Raw genomic sequence first — 9,065 nt, 5'->3', positions numbered from 1 at the left:
AAAAAAAAAAAAAAAAAAAAAAAAAAAGGAAGAAGAAAAAAAGACAGGAATGGTTACTAGCGAGAGTTGATAGAGGAGCCACAAACACAGGAGACCAACAACTATAGGGCAGGAATCTTTTTGTTCTATTTTTGCAGATAATTTCAGCTGAGCTGTGTGCCACTTCAACAAAACAGGATTTATCCCGTTGCATTATGGCAAGGAGAGCATGCAGTGATCACACAGATAACACAGGAAACTTCCCACCATTTTGTATTTCCATTTGTGTGCCAGGGGAGATGTCACAATTCCTGTCCCTCACTGGTATTTGCTGTCTTTTCCCAGATGCTCGTCGGGAACACCCACTCTTTCAGCAGCCGCTGGGTCAGATAAGGAACTTTTTATTCTATGCTGTCCTCCCTTCAGCAGTTAATGAGAGTATTTGGGTGGTAAGGCCAGGGACATTTTTCTTCCAGTGCTGTCTTTCCCGAACTGCACACAGACTTGTCTTTCCCTCCGTTTGGTCACGTGCTTCTCTATCTTATCATCCTTCAGTATCTCAGGCACTAGGACATACTAGGAGACTCATTGTTCACTTACTCTTTGGAGGAACCAGGAACAATTCTGCCTCTGGATCTTATTTTTATTTAGGTGTGATAATCACATGAGTATCCCTAGTCTCACTACGGGCAATAAATGATAATGTTAATTCAATTTTACAAATGCAGAATTGAGGTACAGAGGCTTGGACAGGAGACTAGACACCTATTTCAGTTTTCCTGTTGAACTCTTCAATGTTCATTCATTCATGCATTTCTACTTTTTGCTATAAAATATTTGTATAACGGGAAAATCAAAAGCATCAGAGCCAAAATCAAGTCACCAAAAACAATTAAACAAAAGTATTTGAATGGATAATGACATTTCTTCTTCAATATGACTGTCTTTCAGTACAATGAGGCAAGATGAGGTTCTTCCTGTGCTAGCAGACAGCTGTAACTGCAAGGTTAGTGAAGTGCTAATATTGATCACACAAGATGGAACAGGCTACATAGGCAATTGGTCAGGCAAAGCAGTAATGGCAACACATGAGGTATTATGGATGGTTGAAGTAGCGAAGGATATCTATCTTTCTGTCTATCTACCTATTTTCTAGGATGTCTATCATCATCGAACTTAGCTATCAAGGTACAGTGGTAGCACTTAATCATCGATAGATAAATACTGCCTATGCCATTAATTGGGGATTGTGTCAGATTTTCCTTGTTTGTACCTTCGCTGCTCTATTTTTTATTTTCCTCCACAGTTGTGAGAGGGTAGCATTTTCTCACAGCCTGTATGTGTTCCTTTGGGACTTGTGTCAGTGGCAACAGCATAGCTCTGTGTGTCTGCCAGAGCTTGTTCAACTGAACTCCTTTCCAGGAAAATAAAATAGCCAACTGATGAGACTTCTTACAAAATTTCAAACCCAGTGTCTTGTCATAGTAGCTGGATTATCATTTGGAAGCAGCAGCAGTGTGACCAGCCTGTGCACCTGCCCCTTCATTTGCAGTCAGAAGTAGCTGAAGAGTACGGAGGGGTTTTCCCAAGCAATACCTGATGGAAAACCACAACCCTTGTTGCTGTATTTTCTCTATATTTAGTATGCAGCAAGAGCCTGCAACAGTGTAGAGCTGTGTGTTTGCTGGTATTTTTCTTGTTCAAAGCTTTTGAGAACCCTTTACTGAAGCATATAATGCTGCCTTGAAATTGGCCTCTAAACCACATTTTGAGAAGAAGAAACACAGGCACTTGGCTGTGTGTTCCTGCACTGTGCCATGGCTCGCTGGAATCAGAAGTGCACCCCATCACCCCCCTCCTCACAGCTCTACTCTCATCAGTCTGTCTCTGATCACTGGATTCCTCTCTAATACAACAGCTTCCCTCTCCTTTTATTCTTATTTTTTACATTACTAGTTATGAACGCTGGTATATAGAATTCCCCCTTTCACTTCTGCAATTTAGTCTCTTCTACGGTTTTAAACTCTTTGGAGAATTCAATTATGGTTACAGAGTTTTACTTTAAAACCAGTCTTCCGGGGCAGTACTGGGAGTGATCACTGTGCCTCTTGTTTTTACCTGAAGTATTGCAAAAGGAGAGCCAGATAGTCTAAATTAGGTGATGGAGTTTTTGCCTTGACATTTGGGAGGTTAAATTTTGCCTGCGACTATCAACCTCTGAGAAGAGGAGATGGCATTTGGAGTAATCCAAAACTCCTGCAGAGTTACATTACTGTGGCAGCCAGACCAGAGTAAATCTAGTCTGAAGATCTATTGGTTCAATTACCGCTTGGGGTCAGGACATGCCATAAATTATTAGATATGCAAATGGATAACTCTGACTGTTGATGAAAGGAAGATGGATGGATTTCTTAAATACTCATAATCACTGCTAAGACTGACTATAGATTGATGTATAGTCATTTGCCTGTAAAAGATTTCTGTTTCATTCTTAGGTTTTACCTGTGTGCAGGTAAAATATCTTTTTATTTTACTTGCATGTGATATTTTAAAAATAAGCTTAGGAAGTCATTTGGAGGTCTGTTTTGAACTGCGTCTGCACCACCCCATAATTTTTACAACTAGGCTGAGAGAAGTTTGGAAAAATGCTAATTCTCATTCTGTCCTCACTTACCACAGTGTAAATCTGAAACGCTGTACCACATTCAGTGGGGACACACTGATAATGTTTCAGGGAGAAGAATCAAATCCTTTGCTCTTTGGAAGGAAAAGTGGGCAAAGAATGGCACAGAGCAAACTCAGGTTTGTGAATTTGCTGCAGAGTGAAGGACTACTGGTATGTGATAAACATCACCTTATCATAACATGAACTCTGTGTTGCTTCAAGAGCAAACCAAGAAATTGTTGTGGGTAGACAAATGAAAATATAATGTAACAATAATGTATTACACCTGTTTTTGGTGTCACTTGAACATACTATTTATGGTTTTATTTCCCAGTGTGATTAAAGGTGGAAGAATTTGACCCCTACTTCTGTCGTGTATAAAGTCTGCTACATCTATAAAAACTTGTTGAATTTCTCTTGCGGATTATCTCTTTTGGGAGAGGAGGTTTTACTACATGTAAGACGAAATGATTATGAATGTGAGAATAACATGTGCTATTCAACGCCACCTGCTGCTGCAAGGGAAAATATATTCCCAGATGCACCTTGACTGAGCAGAAACAGATGCAGAACCATAGGAAAACTTGTTCTAGCTGATAGAAAGCTTGCTTTGCTGAAATATATCTCAGTGCATGAGGGAATGCACTTTCCCAAGACTGATGCTAACTTTTTCCAAGCAGTCTGTGAAAGCCAACAATGTTTCTAAAGGCTACAAAGCATTCCTCCATTGGATGGTAGTTTCTAAACAGTTTTCACTTTTGTCACTCTAGATAAAACATACTACAGTTTTTCTCAAGGTTCTCATTCACCTCCTGAATCCATTGCCTATTGCTGTTGCTATTATTATTATTATTGGAGAAAAAAAAAAAAATCTTACATGGTTGGGGATGACATCTAAATTGTAAATTGTGAGTTACTAAGGAATTCTCAAAGAGTTCATAGATTTGTTCATACATTGCAGTTTCCATAAGAGAAAAAAGAAATGTTAGGAAATATATTAATTTGCCCAAGATGAGGTTATACAAAAGTAAAGTTGTGAAGGAAACAAGACTAGGATTAAGGCATGATTACCGAGCTACCTGCAGTTAGAGACATGCATTTTTATGAGAGACATGCACTTCTATGAAACAATAGATAGAAAGTCTTGGGAGTGGCATACTTTTATGTACTAGAAAAATCAAAAGCCAAAATCAAACGGAAGCATTAAGAATCCACAATGCCTGAAGGAGGCCTAGTCTGTGCTCTTAGGAGAGATTTCCAATCACATCTCCAAAATGATGTCCTCACATTTGAATGACTGCATCTGCAAATCCTTGCTGAATGCCATCCTTAGGTTATTATACTAGAGACTTACCTATGGAAAAATAACACGTTTATGGAGTTTAGAAGCTTATTCTGAACACTTTATTATAGAGTCCTCTTATTATCTAAGATTCATCATTGACTATCTTCATTTTAGATTACAGAGAGCAGAATCTTTAATTAAGTACAAATGCACCTGCTCTGGTTTACTTTCTTTTGTAGTAGCAAGCTGGATTCTTGGTTAGTATTAATCAGTTCAGTTCCTCTGATCTGCAACCGAGAAAATGGCTTTATGTTTAAATTGGGTAAGAAATTTTGCTCTGTTAGAAAGAAAAATAAATAGTAAGTTTGTAGAATCTATTCACTGCAGGTGAATAACATAACCAGGCTGAAAAGGAACATGAAGGAGGCAGAATTTCTCTACTGACACATAAGTAGAAAATGTTTTATGCACAACTAAAAATGCTGGCATGATTGGTTTTCATGTGATGTACTCTACCAACTTTAATCTTAAACATTTATACAGATTCTCTGTTGTATTACAGTAATGGACCTTTTAAAAGAGCTGTGAAACAGACCCAGTACCTTCAGTGAACATACCAAAACCACTATTTGCCCTTTTACCCTTCTTTTCCTCCCTCTTTCCCCACTTCCAACTACACTCCATTTCAGAATCATAAAAAAACTCTTTCCTGGCCAAGTATTTGGTGTCTGGATCAAATATGCATGTCCAAGTCAAAAATTATTGTAGCTAACTTATTGGAGGAAAAAACTCAGTTTGTATGCATGAGTATAGGAGCCACCAGAGGCAATGGAATAAAAGCTATTTCCTTGAACCTGCTGCTAAGATCAAACTTCAACTAACTCTCCAGTGACCAGATTTCTGCAATGTATTCTGAAGTGAAAGAAGCTTGAGAGAAACATCTGAAACACAGCAGAAAACCAAGAACACTACAAACACTAATGACTACTGTCTCTTAGTTTACGTTGTAAAAAAATCACGTATGTGCTTATGCTTGACATGATTTGTAAAAGAGCAACCGACCAAAAATCCACCTTGGGAGAGTGAAGGACTGAATGAACTGTATTTCTGCTCAACTTCTAGACAAAAAAAAAAAAAAAAAAAGCATGAATTCTCATTAATGTTGTTCAAATTCTCAGCAAATTAATAAGCACGGTCATTTGGTATCATCCTTGTGTCTGCAGGTAGGCAGGTTTTAGGGAAGAATAATGATAACTTCACAGAAATGTTGCTTTAAATTTTTAAAGAAAGATACCATAGGAGCTCCACAGCATATTGGTATATTTAATATTCTTTATTTCTATAATCCCCAGCTCCCTCTTGTGCCACTTGTTTAATAGATATGAATTAGATTTACTATACATGTAAATGTTTAACTGATATTTTGCAACATAATACAGTTTATTGATCAGCTGGTAAATATTTTAAGTTATGTAATCATGAATGTTTCTTGATTATTTTCATGCAATAGCATGATGAGCTCATTCTCCCAACTTTTGTCTCTTTCTAGCACAGAGTTTTTTTTTTTTTTTTTAGCTTGTGTTCAGAAGTGGGCATTTTTTACAGCTCATTCAAATTACATTTTATCATCTGGCCCCCTCCACTCGGTTTGCTTATAGCCAATGACAAAATAATTATAATATATTGAATGCACTGCTACTTATTTTATTGCTTGTTCTTTTATTGCCTTCCTACAAAGTTTGTAGTTAAAACAATTTTTACAGCTTTAAAGAACTGAAATGAATTAATATTTCTAGAACTTAAGCCAGAAGTAACTATATTTTCAGCAGCTGAATTTTCATTAAAATTTACAAAAGACCTCTGCCTTCACTGATTTATTGTTGCACTAGGTAAAACTACACACAGTGTATAAAATACTGTGTTACTCCACTTGTAGTTTGATCAAACATGTTATCAGTGATTGCAAGTACATTTTATAACCCTAGCTGCTGAATCGAAAAAAAGGTGATACAAGCATCAATCTCCAGGATAAAATCAGAGCACTTTCTACCACAGTTTGACCTTAGTGATGCCTTTGGATAGTCTTACTTGTCTAAGTCCTTGCAACAATTACCAAGGGACGGTTACAAAATGCAGCTTTAATGGCGCGGGCTGGAATTACTAGCAGCATCAAAGACTTAAACACTAACCCCAGAGATTTCCAAGCAGAGAAAGAATTTGAGCAAACTCTGATGCCGCTGTATAATGAAATGGAAGAGGGTTGCAGGCACCAGCCACAGACTGTAGGTGTGTTCTTTATTGTCTGCATCCCTGAACTCTGCAGTGTCATTAGCAAATACAAAATGCTATAAATAAAAAAAAACAGCTTCAGATAACTAGACCTCAAGATACAGTTGACTCTAGCTACAGCTGCCAAATCTTATTTATAGTATGAGGAGACACAGTTAATTACAGGTCACAAAAATGTTAACTTCTGTCATAACACAAGTTACAGTCTAAGAATGAAAAAGCTTATTTTTGGACTGAAATTCTTTCTCCTAATAGAACCTCCATTAATTTAAAATCCTCTCTCATTCTAGTAGGCTACAGGATAGGCAAAGAAAGGACAGATAATTGTGACTTAGCAATCTATTTAGTAGTTCTAATTACAATACTCTTCAAACTCAAATAATAATAATAATAACAAAAAAATAAAAAACTTTTTTGGCAAGGTAAAGTTTTGAAGGTAAGAAAGAATCAGAGGTGAAGATCATAAAAGACTATTTGAGCAATGGCAGTTGTATCTGCTTATAATTAACATTAAATAATTTTCCAATTAGTATAACATTTAGAAAATGTTCAGTCCTGGTGACCCAGAAAGTGAATATAAAATACATCTTACGAACAAACCTAATCCCTCTCCACTGCAAAACAATCACCAATCATTAAAACTGTTCTAAAGTACATTGGATAATTAATAAGATAAACATTATGCACAGGATGAAGTTGATTATATTACATATAATCAGATACTGGTCACTCCACAAATTGTAATTTATTTTCCCTTAATTTGCATTTATTATCTAAGGTATTTCAAGGACTGTAAAATAACATGAAGTGAGCAGTTACAAAGATGACACATTTAACTTCAAAACTGTGCTTCAAACTTTCAAAAATAAATTACGTACAATTTCAGGAAATAACACACCATTCCCATGCAACCTGTAATTGTTGCTGCAAAAATGGCAAACTCATTTTTGGAAGGTGAATACCACAGCTTAGGGCAACAGCATTCATTTAGCCGGTCTTACAGTGATACGTGAAATAGTAAGGTACTTTGCATGGATATTGCAATCTAAGTTTATATATGGAGTCTACTTGGTTAAAAAGGTCATACAACTGTAACTTTCTAAGAACAAACTGGCAGAGTGGTTATAGTTAATATCCACCTCCTACTGCAGATCAGAAAATCTCTTCAGTGAAATGGGAAGGGCTGTGGTCTTCTATAGCTTGCATTCATCATCACAACTACTACTTTTATTTTTATTTTTTTGGCTGGAGGGAAGAGGGGGAACTGCTTGTGAATTTGAGACTCCTTAGCTTACAAGCCCTACATGTATGAACATTGCTAAAATTTCAGCTTCTAGGTCAGTACTGAGCTTTCTAAGTCCTTAACAAACATCCTTTTGTATCCCTTCATGTCAGATTTAATTGTACATGGTGAAAGGAAACCCTAATCAGGATTCAAGAGAAGTACTCTATGACATGTATCTTTCCAACCTGAACTATCCTGTGGTCCTCTGAAAGCTTACGAGGAAAAAAGCAAGTTTTCGTCACATTTAAAATCCTCCCCAAAATTACATAATTTAAAATTCTTGTTCTTGACTGTTGTGTGGCATTTACACAATAGTCGTACAACAGTGAGGTGCAATGAAGGAAGTGGTCACTTCACAAAGATCTCATTCCTTTCAGAATCTGTCCCTAGAGGACAATATTTGAAATGTGGGATTAAAACATACCCGGCTTTTACAAAATCATTTTACAGTCTATCCAAAAGATCTGCTTTGTGTTCTGCAATTTTCCCACACATCCCCAGTGTCTTTCACTCCACTTGCTCACCTCCATATCTTGCCCACCACCACCAGTTCCATCGGGAATATCTGTGGGGGTTCAGAGAAAAATAAATAAAGCATACTGAGCTGCTGTGATGACTTGCACCACTTCTTTTAAGTAGAAACCCAACTAATGTAACTCCGGTTTTACCAGTCCGCTGCACCAATACCAAGTAGGGACCTTACTGAAAAAAGCCTGCAGCAAAGATCAAGACAAGCGGCTGAAAAGCTACCTGGAGTTACCGAGCCCTTCTGGTGTGCTGACATCTGGACAAACCACAGCGGAGTCACGGCCCTTACTTCTTTGAAAGATGGTTTCTGCCCCAGGACCGCTTCCATCTGGAAACTGTTGGGGATTCTGCAGTAAGTTACCATTAGGTCCAAGCTGCGTGTAAGCATCTCTGTACACCTTCAACTGGACACTAAAAGGAAACTCTATTAAAGTCAATAGAAGTTTCCTTTTTTTTTTTTTTTTTTTTTTTTTTAACCCCCCCCCTCCAAAGATGCTTTAATGACACTCAGAGGGACAAGTTCTGTACATGCATCTCAGGTCCACATTTGACCTGCAGAACGCAGACTCTTTGCAACTGAGATCACTTTTAATTTGTTCCTGTGTGGTCCTATCTGAACAACTTAACACAATTCAGACTGAACTATTTGTTAGAAAGTCTTTATCTGTCACATGAAGTGTTAAAATAAACTATTTTCATAGATGAAATACATTTTCATCTCTAACTACAGATATTTAAGAACATTTCCCCACAAAATGAATTAGAATCTTTGAATGAAAGGCTTTATAAAAATGTAAATGCACTCTACAATAATTACAGTGACAATAGATCTTGTTTTCAGCAGTCTTACGAGCACGTAGGCTTTCAGCACTGCATTTGTAGCAGTGGTGGTTATACAGCCACGCTGGTTTGCACAGCAGTTTAAAGACAAACGGGAAAGCAAGGTCTTTGACTGGGGAAGCTGACAATTTAAATAAGGCTGACAATTTACAGAAAATTGACAAGTGTTGTTCAGTGGGTAGGAAGGGCAACAG

General features: G+C 37.3%; 1 long non-coding RNA gene across 1 annotated transcript in view; it reads right to left on the bottom strand.

Moving 5' to 3' along the window:
* LOC118172813 overlaps nucleotides 1-9,065 on the bottom strand; it is a 42,380-nt gene that overhangs the window by 6,884 nt on the left and 26,431 nt on the right. The window contains exons 6-7 of the long non-coding RNA XR_004753868.1: nucleotides 4,143-4,266; nucleotides 3,932-3,998 (exon numbers count right to left, since the gene is read on the bottom strand). This is a non-coding gene — a long non-coding RNA (uncharacterized LOC118172813). The remainder of the gene's footprint in view (nucleotides 1-3,931; nucleotides 3,999-4,142; nucleotides 4,267-9,065) is intronic.

Source organism: Oxyura jamaicensis, chromosome 11, assembly GCF_011077185.1.
Source record: "Oxyura jamaicensis isolate SHBP4307 breed ruddy duck chromosome 11, BPBGC_Ojam_1.0, whole genome shotgun sequence".
NCBI lineage: Eukaryota > Metazoa > Chordata > Aves > Anseriformes > Anatidae > Oxyura > Oxyura jamaicensis.
This window is presented reverse-complemented; position numbering and strand designations above follow the sequence as displayed.